Source organism: Anastrepha obliqua, chromosome 2, assembly GCF_027943255.1.
Source record: "Anastrepha obliqua isolate idAnaObli1 chromosome 2, idAnaObli1_1.0, whole genome shotgun sequence".
NCBI classification, from domain to species: domain Eukaryota; kingdom Metazoa; phylum Arthropoda; class Insecta; order Diptera; family Tephritidae; genus Anastrepha; species Anastrepha obliqua.
This window is the reverse complement of record NC_072893.1, coordinates 69121426-69133904: the sequence shown is the minus strand read 5'-3', so window position 1 is coordinate 69133904 and position 12479 is coordinate 69121426.

Here is a 12479-nt window from a genome sequence, read left to right as displayed (position 1 = left end):
TTGACAAACAGCGGGCACTTAGTTGCGCACCTAATATTCATAATAACACTATTTCCAAACTTTGTACAACAATTATAAAAATTCGATCCGTTTTCATTAAAATTAAAGCATTTTCCACCAAAATTAAAAAAAAAATGGGCACTCATTTTTATAGGCCATTAAACTGTCGTATAACGAAGCACAAGTTTCGAGTGGCTCAAATATCCTGTTGATTTTTGATCATTTTTTACCCTGCTTGAGTGCTCGATATTTCTTTTATCGGGCAGAAAACTTCCAACACGGTCACTTTATTGATGTTTTCATCCCTTGTCGACGACCTGCCCCTACGTTTGTCCTCCTCGATAGACTCACGATCTTTTCTGAAGCGTTCATGTCACACGCAGAGAGTTTGCAAACTTTCCTAATTTGTCACCCCATTTAATTAATTTTTTATGCAAAATTTAATATAAACTCGTTGTTGCAAAATCAAACCCATTTTGAAAACTGTAAAACATCGAAAACACGTGCAAAGGTAGATTTACTCAAGACTGGGTAACTTTTATAAATGCCAAGCAATGGCTTTTATAAAATTTTGGTAGGAATGTTAAGCACAGATTTGGCAACCTAACAAAAAACCTAACAAACCTGGTGGTTGTTCCGCGCTCTTTTTGATCAAGTTGGTATATGTATGTGGTAGCATATTCACTACATGGTTGCGAAGCTGCCAAATTGCCACACTGCCACATTTTCTGCATGCCGTAGTGCTTCGCATTGCGCCGCCTTAGATGCTGAGAGCGAACAAGTAATTAAAAATCATACACATTTTTTTCTACTAGTCTATACGTGCAACCACGCTGATGATAGGGGAGCAACATTCCAATTGGTTTACGAGATGCAGTCATGAGAAAAATGCAAAATCAATTTTCAAGTAACTTATACGTTCGACGATAAAATCCGAATTGGAGCTAACCCACAAAAAACACCAAATGAGATTTTGCTCATTTCGATAAGTACTTTGAGAAACTGAAGTGAAAACTGAGTCAACATTTTATATGTTGCACTGTGGGCTATGTATAATTGCAGCTACTAGTAAATACGTACACTCGTATGTTCAGTGGTACACAGCTCATGCTTGTCATATAATTTATTCGAGTAAACGTTCGCTTTGATGTACGCATTTAATCATTTCTCTTTACTTAGCAAAAAATTATAATTTCTTCGTTTTTGCCTTTGCAATGTTTAAATGACGCCAACAACAGTGCAGTGGTGATGATTAAGTCATAAAAATCTCCAACATAAACAATTTATTCACCCTATTGCAGCAATGTCTTGTTGGCCTAATAAAAGCAGAAAATATAGTGTTTCCGAAAAGTAAATTACCAATGACTAAACGAATGTGAAACAAGTTAGAGATGCATGTATGTGTGAGAGGCTTCACAACGGGGATGCACGGGTGATGGGCCATATAGTCACGTTAGTATTTTAATAAGGTGAACTCGTGTTCATAAAAACATTTCACTCTATCAACGGACACGATTTTCCTATGCGCCGCGCCATAAACAAAGAAGTACCAAAGAATTACACGGCTTTGCCAAGAAAGGCTGCGAGTACTTGCAGCAACACGAAACGAAAGTTTGGCAGCAGCGAAGAGGAGCATCTTTGGCTAATATGTGTGTGTGTGTATGTGTATGTAAGTGGAGACATGACGCCCGGCTGGTTAGTTGATGCCACATACTACGCTAGTGATTATGTAGTACTTTGGCCTCGCTGCAACACTTCGATGTTGTTTCGTTTGTTCGTTGTTGCTTCACCAATTTATCGCTGGCCGCTTTGCGCTTCGAGGGGCGGTTGTTGTCAGTTTGTTGCTGTTGTTGGCGCAGTTATTGCAACAGCATATCGCAAAAGATACAAGCACATGTGCGTACGTGTGTGTGTGTGTGTTTAGTTGCTTGTATATTTGATATTTTTAGGATACGATTTTCTAATTACTTGTTCGCACTCAACAGCTAAGGCGGCGCAATGCGCAGCGCTGCGGCATGCAGACAATGTGGCAGTGTGGCAATTTGGCAGTTTCGCAATCATGCAGTGGCTGCACTACTACATACATACATACATAAGTGATACGGTTGCAATGGTACGCCATGATGATTGTCTGCTTATTCCTGCGACTTTTGGGCTTCTGCAGCTGCCGCTTGATGTAGTTTAGTTGATGTTGCCATTCATGTTGCCGTTCGGATGTGTTACCGCTGACGACATATAAATTTCAATTGCGCGTCTATGCCACATAAGCGTGTTGCAAATGCATGCCGAATTTCTGTTTGTTGTTTTTCGTTTTTCATTTTTGTTTTTCAATTTTCATTCTTATTATTATTCGCATTGGCATGTGGCAATAACAACAAAACCAATAACAACACGTTGCAACTACAGCGAGTATGTAGTTACTCGTTCAATATTGTTGTTCATGCCGCTGTGGCACGCATCTCTTGTACGTAATTGTTTCACTAAGCGTTTGTTGTGGCATGCAACAAGGCAATTGCTGCTCCTTTTGTTTGCCATGTAACGAATTTTTCATTTTCATGCCACTAATTCAATAAGGCAAACAGCAAATAGACAATTTTCAATCAGCAATCATCTACACACACACACATGCATGCATACATACATACATACATACACGGGCAGCTATAGCTGTAAAGCGAAAAAAGAAACAACCAGCAAACCGACAGCAACACTAATTTACTATTAAATAAATATTTATTGTTGTATGTGCGAGTTGTGCTACACAACTTTGTCCTTGCAACACATTTTTGCATACCAGCAAGTCGAAGCAATCACACAACTGACTGCTTGCTGTCTGTTGCCTGCTGCCTGCCTGTCTCCTTGCATGTACATACGTCCGTCTATCTGTTTGTCTGGTCGCCCGTTCAACCGCAATCGCTTCGGCCAACAACTTCTGTAATCAACTCATTTGTTGGCACTCCGCTGCTGCCGCCGGTCCGCCGATCTGGCGGCTGTTGCCAGCTTACCGCCTTGCCAATCGGAGTCTCAGCCATAAATACAATAATTTATTGTGTACGCATGCAACTGCTACAACAACAACAACGACAACAACAACAACGACAGCAACAACAACGACAGCAACAATGCATATAAATAGAACAACAAAAAGCGGTCTGATAATAACAAGAAAGCAAAAGAGTCAATAGCATGTGGCCAACTGCAAAGGATAGCACAAGAAGTCGCCACAATGCCCGTAAGAGTATAATAAAGCAACAAAAAATTGAGGAATAAACAAGCAAGCGGGCAGGCAGGCCAGCAGTGAGGTAAATAAAATGAAATGTGGTAAAGAATGTTTTAAATGGAAATAATTTTTTGCATTTGATTCGAAAATTTGATATGAACTTGGCATGTTGGCATATTGTTGCTGCAACCAAAGCCGACATCGTTTCGGCGGACGCAGTTGCAGTTGGATCTCGCAGACACTGAGCTGTTGCCGTAACCCAGTAATAAATGTTTTACTTAAGATATAAAATTTGATTGGAATAGTTGGCGTAAACGTGAGCTGTTGTTGCACAGTATTTCATTTCAGCTGCAATCGACGTAGTTGACAGAAATCAAGCAGACTGAGTCAATGCTTTGCAAAAGTTCTTCACTTTTATCTTTTGCTTTAAAGCTACACCCACATTTCTTAAAGCGGTTTGACAAGGCGGATGGCGATAGTCGTAAATTCGAATAAGGTTTCAAAACGGTGCTATCTCGGTGGGAACCTCGAGTGTACTTCCTCTAACCGCCATTAATTCGTACGATGACGATTTGTTCTGCGTTACACCCTGTTATAAAGTTATAAGTGCACCATTATTTTTTGCAAAGATATAACGCAAAGTTAGAAGTTTTTCAAAATTTTAAAAAAACTTTTTTAGGTATGCAATTTTGTAGCCCATTTAATTTTGGTATAGCAAAGTACAAGTTTCAAGTTACCATTAATTTGTGACAGTTGTTTTCGCTGAGGTGGCAAGATATATTTCATACCATAACGCAAAGTTACAAATTTTATCGATTCTTTTCACTATTTATTCAGAGTATCCCAGAATATGTTTGGTATGCAGTTTTGTAGTTTGTGTTTAATTTACTTAAAAATACCATTAATTTGTGACCTTTTTTTTCGCTGATGTGTCATTCTATACTTCATCCTATAGGGTGGGCCATGTAAAATTTGCTTTTTGAATCGGCTATAAAATAAAAACTAATCAAGATTTTTTCAAACTTTTTTCTTTATTTTGAAGATTGAACATTGTCATTTATGAATGAAAAATAATATCGTTCAAATGACTGCCACAACTGGCTTTACAGTAGGCGATTCGATCAAACCACTTTTCAAGCATATTTTCGATTGTTTAGGCCCCAATTTCATGAATGGCTACTTCGATTTCGTGTTTTAAAGCATTAATCGTCTCTGGATGGTTCGCATAGCATTTGTCCTTAACGGCTCCCCACTAAAAATAGTCCAACGGGCTTAAATCACAGCTCCTAGGCGGCCAATTTATATCGGAATTTCGGTTGATTATTCGGTTTTCAAAAACGGTAGCCAAAAGTCCGAGTGTAACTTTGGCAGTGAGACAAGTTGCACCGACCTGTCAAAATGTCAAACCCTTAAATAAATTATGAACACATTTCACATGTCATTTGTGTAACCATTCTCAAAAAAATACGTGGTTCAAAAAGCAAACGCTATATGGCCCAACCTGTACAACAAAAATCTGTATAGCTCAAAGTTAGAAATTTTTTAAAATTTAAAAAATTTCCATCAAACCTTTAGTATAACAAAGTGCAAGTTTAAAGTTGCTAAAAACATCCTTTATTTTTGAAAAATTTTTTCGCTGAGGAATCAAGTCTTTTCTTTCATACAAAGTACGCTCTAGAATTTTTGTATTTGAAAGAAAAAGCTTTAAGGTCAAATTTGCTCGAGTTGGCGCACATAACGTCGAGTTTTGCTTGCACCACCAAGAAAAAAATGTCAAAAATCAACTCGCACTTATTTTATTTGAAAATTAGATGGCCTACAAAACTGCATACCCAGACAAATTCTAGAAATTCTGGTTGAAAAGTTCTCAGTTTTGATTAAATAAAAAAAATGTATATTGTCTTGTGAATTGTAATTGTATGTTTGAAACTTACTGTTATATTCTCTTTGTTGAAGTATGAACCATATTTTTATTAAAAACATAATCGTCTATTTATAATTCTGTAGCGGTGTGCCGTGGACAAAACAATGGCCTGGCCGCAAGTGAAAAATATATCCGGGAATCGCACCAAAATGGAACAATTTTACTTTGATGTTGATGATGATGACTATTTTTGAATTATGAAGAATATTCTATCTTCGCAGACGGTCTGGAATTGAATCGTGAAGCAGGTAGCGATAATCTTTTCAGGAAATAAAGAAATCTCTCAGTCGCGTTCGGACTCCGCTTACTTTTTTGCAGAATTCTGTAAATCTGAGTTTGTGACTCGGGATGAAACTTTTGATACGACTGAAGGTTTCTATTCACAAAATACCTTTGGTTTCGGATCGTTACCTTTAACTATTTTTATCTGACTTGAGGCTATGTGCGTCTAAATTTTAGTACTTAAACTGGGCATAAAACAGCAACATTAGAGAACAAGTTTTTTCGGCAGGCAATGTCAAACCTCCGCGTGTATTTCTGCCATGGAAAAGCTCCTCATAAAAACAATTTGCCGTTCGGAGTCGGCATAAAACTGTAGTTTTTTGTGCTTTAAATCCCAAATTTCTGATGTGCTTAAAAAATTGTATTGCCAGACTTTGATTCTGCGTGCAAAAATCTATGGAAAATGACTTGCCGACCGAAAGCAAAAGGCAAAAAAGGACACAAATTTACAGGCTCATATTACTAGAAAAAAATTTTATCTAAATCAAAGTTCAAAGTTCAAATGTGTTTGCTTTCTCAATTGAATTTAATTAATAATTTATGAGAGCACTTTTCCACACCTTCCATTTCTCCTTCACTCATTAGTTGTCTAAGAGCTACGCATGTATGCTTATATGTATGTGTGTGTGTGTACATAAAAGCGAGAATTTGCAAGTTCTATACAATTTGCTTTAATATTTAGCCAAACAAGCACTTTGAAATGTAATAGTTTCAAAATAAATTTTCGCCCATTTGATTTGCAATTGTTGTATTTGTATTTCCTCGCAGTTGTTGGGGCTGCTGTCTCGCGTGTTACTCCTAGCAACTACGTTTGTGTATTGCTAACAATATCAAAGAGAGCAACAGTCAATAAAATAACAGCTGCAACAAAAACACCAACAGTGATGGCAACAATAATAGCAACTACAACAACAATACTGGCAATAAGAAAAGCTACAACTCAATGCAATTCGAATTTTATTGCTTTTGCAAATACACAATTCGCCTGAAAACATGAGTTTGCAAGGGTACAAGAGTGTGATTGTGTATGCGTGTGTGTGTATGTGTGTGCACGTGCATTTTTCGTTTCTTCCAATTTTTTACTTCCCTCTTTTGCTTATTTCGTATTACTTGTATTTGTGTATATTTTCAATCAATGCTGTTGCACCGATAACTGCCTGCTACTCCTTCTGCTCATGGCCGCTCATCCGTCTCAGCCTGGCTGCTGCGTAAGCTGCATTCATCTCATCTGTCCGAGTTGCACGCCCCCTTTTAACACACCGCATGAGGATGAGAAAAATCTCTGCACAGCAACGTGCAATGTGCAACAGTAAAGGTGAAACTTGCCACAGAAACAGGCAGCACAACTATGAACAGCAAAAACTTTTGCCAACATACAAGAATAGGAAAGTACGTGTGTGTATGTGTGTGTATTTATTTACAAGAATATGTACTTATAAATATGTAGATAGTCATTTCAGACAAGTAGAACTCGTTTCGTGAATTGACCATTTGTTTGCCTCAACAACAAAAAGAACAAACATATACAGTAGAAATCAGAGTCGTCAGCTGGAAATTGTGATCGAAGGGCATCAATGACTCTTGGCTTCATTCAATTTTTCGGCGACGTTTTCTGCTGCTTTGACTTGTCCAACTTCTTTTTTATCTCTAATCGTTTTTTATTATTTTATTCAAGTGGCAAATTTTCAGATCGCCACGCCCATTCGTTCGGGCGTAATAGAAAGTCAGGTGTGAACACATTTGGGTAATGATGCTATAAAATTTGATCGAAAAAAGGTTTTTTTGAATAAATTTTTATATAATATAAATTAGTATATCTAATAAAATTTTTTTTTTTTAACTATCGATAAAATTTTAAATTAAAAAATATCTTTTTAAATCTGAAAACATTACCCAATTTAGCAAGTTTTTACAAAATAACATCGCTAAAGGGGCTGACCGAATTTAGGCTGACTTTGCTTGCTTGGCTTCGATAACTGCCCAAAATGAATAAAAAAAATTCTGAAATATATGAAATGAGAACAAAAGGCAGGTTTGCTTGAACCGCTTGAAGTGCGGCGAAGTTTCAAATAGCTCAATGTTTTATTTGACAGCGCTTTCGACATAAGGAATTGAATAACTCTGTCGTTGATTTATTTTGATTTGGTCAAGGCGCATTGATTGAAGGTGGTGGCGTTAGACCAACAGCACTGTTCTGTACGTTTGATTGTCAAAGCAAAGTATTGACAAACCAGAAAACAAATAATGAGTTCGCCTTCTTTCATTCTGAGCTGACAGCCACATGGACACGGCGAAAGAAAAAAAAAACAACTCAGCTGATTTACCAATACCACCTTTAATAGATTCGCCTTGGACTGTTTATTTAAATTTGCTTTTCGAAAATTTTTGAAGAAAATTTAATAAATACCATTGAAGAGCAGAGATCTACATTCTGTCAAAAAAGTTCCGGGAATTGTTCAATAACACGCAAAATTGTTGTTTAATCAGCCAAATTTATTTTGTCGCCTTCAAAATAGGCTCCATTCGAAGCAATACACATATGCCAACGATTAGTCCAGTCATCGAAGCCCCTTTTAAATGCGTTTGAAGAGATCTTCTTCAGCTCTTTAAGAGAATTCTCCTTAATGGCATCTATCGACTCAAAGCGGCGTCCCCGGAGTGGCAATTTAAGTTTTGGGAATAGGAAAAAGTCAGAGGGGGCTAAATCCGTTGAATACGGTGGTTCTTCGATGCTGTTTGTCGAGTTTTTGGTCAAAAAAGTGTTCACAATATGAGCATTGAGAGACGGTGCGTGATCATAGTGCAAGATCCATGAGTTTTCTTTCCACAAATTGGATCGTTTCTTACGCTCATTCTCTCTCAATCGTCGCATAACTTCCAAATAATATTCTTTATTTACCGTAAAACCATTTGGAATGAATTCCGAGTGCACAACACCATGATAATTAGAGAAAACGAGTCGCATGACTTTCACTTTTGACCGACTTTGACGTGGGTTTTTACGTTTCGACTCATGTGAATAGCGCCATTCAGCCGCCTGGTTGCATGTTGACTGGTTTGCATGTCAAACTCATATACCCACGTCTCATCACCTGTTATAGTGCGCTGATGCGCTAGATAAATGTTGGGTCCGAATTCACTTGCTCAAGCATGTCTTCAGCCACCTTCTTCCGATGAATTTTTTGAAAGAAATTCAACTCTCTTGGTACGAGCGGAGCAGCCATGCTTCTCATGCCCAACTGATTTGTAAAATGTTGCGAATTGATTCGTGAGATACGCTATGGTCACAGATGAACAATTCCCGATATCTGTATGACAGAATGTATATATCTTTCTTGAGTTGTTCCTCGTCTCTTGCAAGCTTGCGCAACACTGAAAGGGCCCATGTTTCTGTCGATCTAAATATAATTCGCGCACCCAAAGCTTTCGTCGTTGGCTTGATTGGCGTCTTATCTTGAATATTTTTACTAAATAAAATCGCAGTATGTTTGAAATGACCAGTCTAGCACAATCCCTCAATCAAACAGCTGAATGGTAAACAAGCATGGGCAAAAATTGATCGGGATAAGGTCGGGTTATTCGCAAAACAGCTTTAAAACATCTTTGAACCATATGAAAACAGTTTCTTGTCTCCTCTCACTGTCCAAGAATCTCCTCAAATTTAAAATTTTACCACTGATGCTGTTTCTAAGGAAATTTCAAACTTAAAATTAAAGAAAAATGCAAAATTTACATATGAACTCAAGAATTTTTTCGTCTCAAATCCAGTTTATTTTATGAAAACCTTTACTCAACTGGGACGCTATACCCTGAAGGTATTCGTTGTTTACCGTTTGGCGAGGCGGAGGGAATTCATATTGCACCATATTACGAAAATCTTTCAAAACTGTTTACGTAAAGTTAATTTTTTTATGACTTTGGCGTGATTTCTTTGGTCGTTGGCATGATGTTCGTTCGCCCGAACGGTTGTTTCGAGATCGTAAGCATAACGCTAAGTTTTGCCACTACTTGTGATGCGTTTTATGTCCACCTTATAGTAAGAAATCAAATCTTAACAGTTGCCGAAGGGCTGCTCTTTACCAGAGAAGAAATTCAATGGTATTGAAACCAAATGTGATGGGCTTTCAAAATTTCTTGAATTGATATTTTTGATACGCCAGCACCAATAGTCGTCAAATCTTTGATTTTCTTGACTTGCTATTCATCAATTAATTCCTTGGGCCGATAAAAATCACATTTTGGCAAAACTTTCCCAATCTTTGTTTGAGCATCAAAGTTTTTACCTGCTGGTAATAAATTGATGACGATTTTAAAAATGGGTAAAAGGACTGCGAGGAGTCTTAAATAATAAGACGAGTTGCTGAGTGTAGTTTATGATCGGAAACGATTTATGCAATTGTGAACTTCCATTCTTTATGTCTACATGTCTTGATTCTAGTTACAAAGTTCCCTACTGACTAAAACTAAATTAATGGGGAATTTCGTACTAAAGTACGGTAAAAATGGAAAAAGATATATTTGAAATAATAACACTATGCGACAAAATCAAACCTGTCGTTTTTTTATTGTGCTAACCGGCGTCAGTTGGGCACACCAAGTAAATCCAAGTCCTTCTCCACCTGATCTTTCCAACGCAGAGGAGGCCTTCTTCTTCCTCTGCTACCACCAGCTGGAATACTTTCAGAGCCGAGTGTTTGTATCCATTCGGTCATGACCCAGTCAAAGAAGCCGCTGGGTTATGTCTATATCCTCGTAAATCGCATACAGCTCATTGTTCCATCGCCTGCGATATTCGCCGTTGCCAACGTGCAAATGTCCAAAAATCTTCCTCAGGAACCTTCTCTCAAGCACTCCAAGAGACGCCTCATCGAATGTTGTCATCGCACGCCAAACTTCTGCACCATACCATAAGACGGGCATGATGAGAGTCTTTTGAGTTAGTTTTGTTCGTCGAGACAGGAATTGATTACTCATTTGCCTACTTAGTCCAAAGTAGCACTTATTGGCAAGAGAGATTCTACGTTGGATTTCAAGGCTGACATTGATATCGGTGTTAATAGTGAGTTATGAGAATGAGTGTGACTCATAGTAAACAGTCCTTACCAAATTCTGGTTCCTAGATAAACGCAGTTTCTGACAACCTCAAAATCATAACTGTCAACAGTGACGTGGGCGCCGATACGCAAGTGTGCCGGCAGTCTGTTTGATGATTAGAGGAACTTTGTCTTGTCCTCGTTCACCACCACACTCGTTCGCTTTTGCTTTTTTATTCAGCTTAGAAAATACAGAACGGACAGCACCGTTAAGGCCGATGATGCCAATATAATCGGCATACGCCAGCAATTGTAAGATCTTATAATAAACCGTGTTGGAGCGACTAAGTTCTGTAGCTCGCACGATCTTTTCCATCACCAGGTTAAAGGTTACACGATGCGATACTCGCTTGGCATCAAATAACTCGAAAAGGTATTTCTCAATTCTGAAGGTGTTGCTGGTATTGCTTAACGTCATCTTGCACAATCGATTTAGTTTTTTTCATCGACAAAAATATGGTGTGTGTCGATTCTCCTTTCATGGGTCTTTTCTAAGATTTTGCGTATTGTGAATATCTGCTCGATGGTGGATTTTCCAGGTCTAAAGTCATACTGATAAAGTCCATTCAGTTAGTTGATGGAGAGCTGCAGTTTTTCACACAATACGCTCGCTAGAACCTTATACGCGATATTTAGAAGACTGACCCCGTGAATTCCGAAATTAATCAGTAGAAATGATAAGTGCCCCCATCCCTTCCTTACTTATTTTGCGAAAGCCACTGCATCAGCTACTCGGTAACTACACACTCAAAGTTGGGGTAGCTATTCGGCTGCCTAGTTGCCTGGTCAACACAGCTCGCCTGCAATAAAGCGCTACAAAATACACCATCAAATAAAAAATCGTTTAGTGCCACGGGAAAATGTGAACTTCTCACTATTTAATAGTTGTACTCACTTGATTGTTGTGCTTGTGCGGTTGATTGCTTCCAATGCAGCTTTCACGTTGCTGATAGACGTCGTTATTGCTGTTATTTTATATTTATATAAACGTTCAATTTTTATGATTTTTAAAAGCACAGCAGACACTGTTTGCCAGAGGAGTCTGTGTTGACTTGGAGGAATTGCTTTGTTGTTTGTTTTTTTTTTTTGTTTGTTTCAGTTTTCGCAATGATTTCTTATGCTTTCATTTTTTATTTTATATACAAACATTTTTTTTCTTACACAAGTTTTTTGGCTTACACATTGAACCAGTCAATATTGCTGGCCATGAGTATGCAACAAGCAAGTAGACAACATCAACATTCTCTTGCCTTGCTTGCCACAACACACGCAGCTCTCCTCCCGGCGCACAGATAAAATGTGGCATTGCTTAGTGCAATCGTTTAAGCAACTTACCAACCAACCAATCGTTCGAACCAAACGATTTTCGCCGCCTTTTCATAATACTTGCATACTTCTCATCCGTGGTAGTTCCTTGGAAACATAGCTGCCAGCACCCAACTTCTCACCTTTCCGCGCTATTACACTTCGAAGCGAGCTGAATCGTTTCGGTTGCCTTCCTGCCAATGCTTTTCACCACAACCGCCGGCAGTTCATTGCAACATTCTGCAGCTCCATAACTAATCCTTTACTTAGGTGATTTGCTTCTAAACGCTCAGATTTTATTCGTGCTATTGATTTTGAAAAATACTGCCAGCGCGTTAACTTCGAAATGCATTCCAATAAATTCTGTGTACGAGCGCGTATTTAGTCTTGTATTTAACAGGGAAAATGTAGAAAGAAAGCAAACCAAATCTGGCAGCTTCAAATGGAAAATAATAAAATATTTCTGCGTTAAAAATAATCTTCATTGCATTCCCCTGCTTCCTGCAGGCAAATGCCAGTTGTGGCGTCCAAGTATGTGCATACATGTGTATGTATGTATGCATGTGTATGTGATAAGACAATCACAGTATTATTTGCTGGAGCTTGCCGATGACCCTTTATGCTTCATCTACTCTGCATCTTTGTACATTCGGTC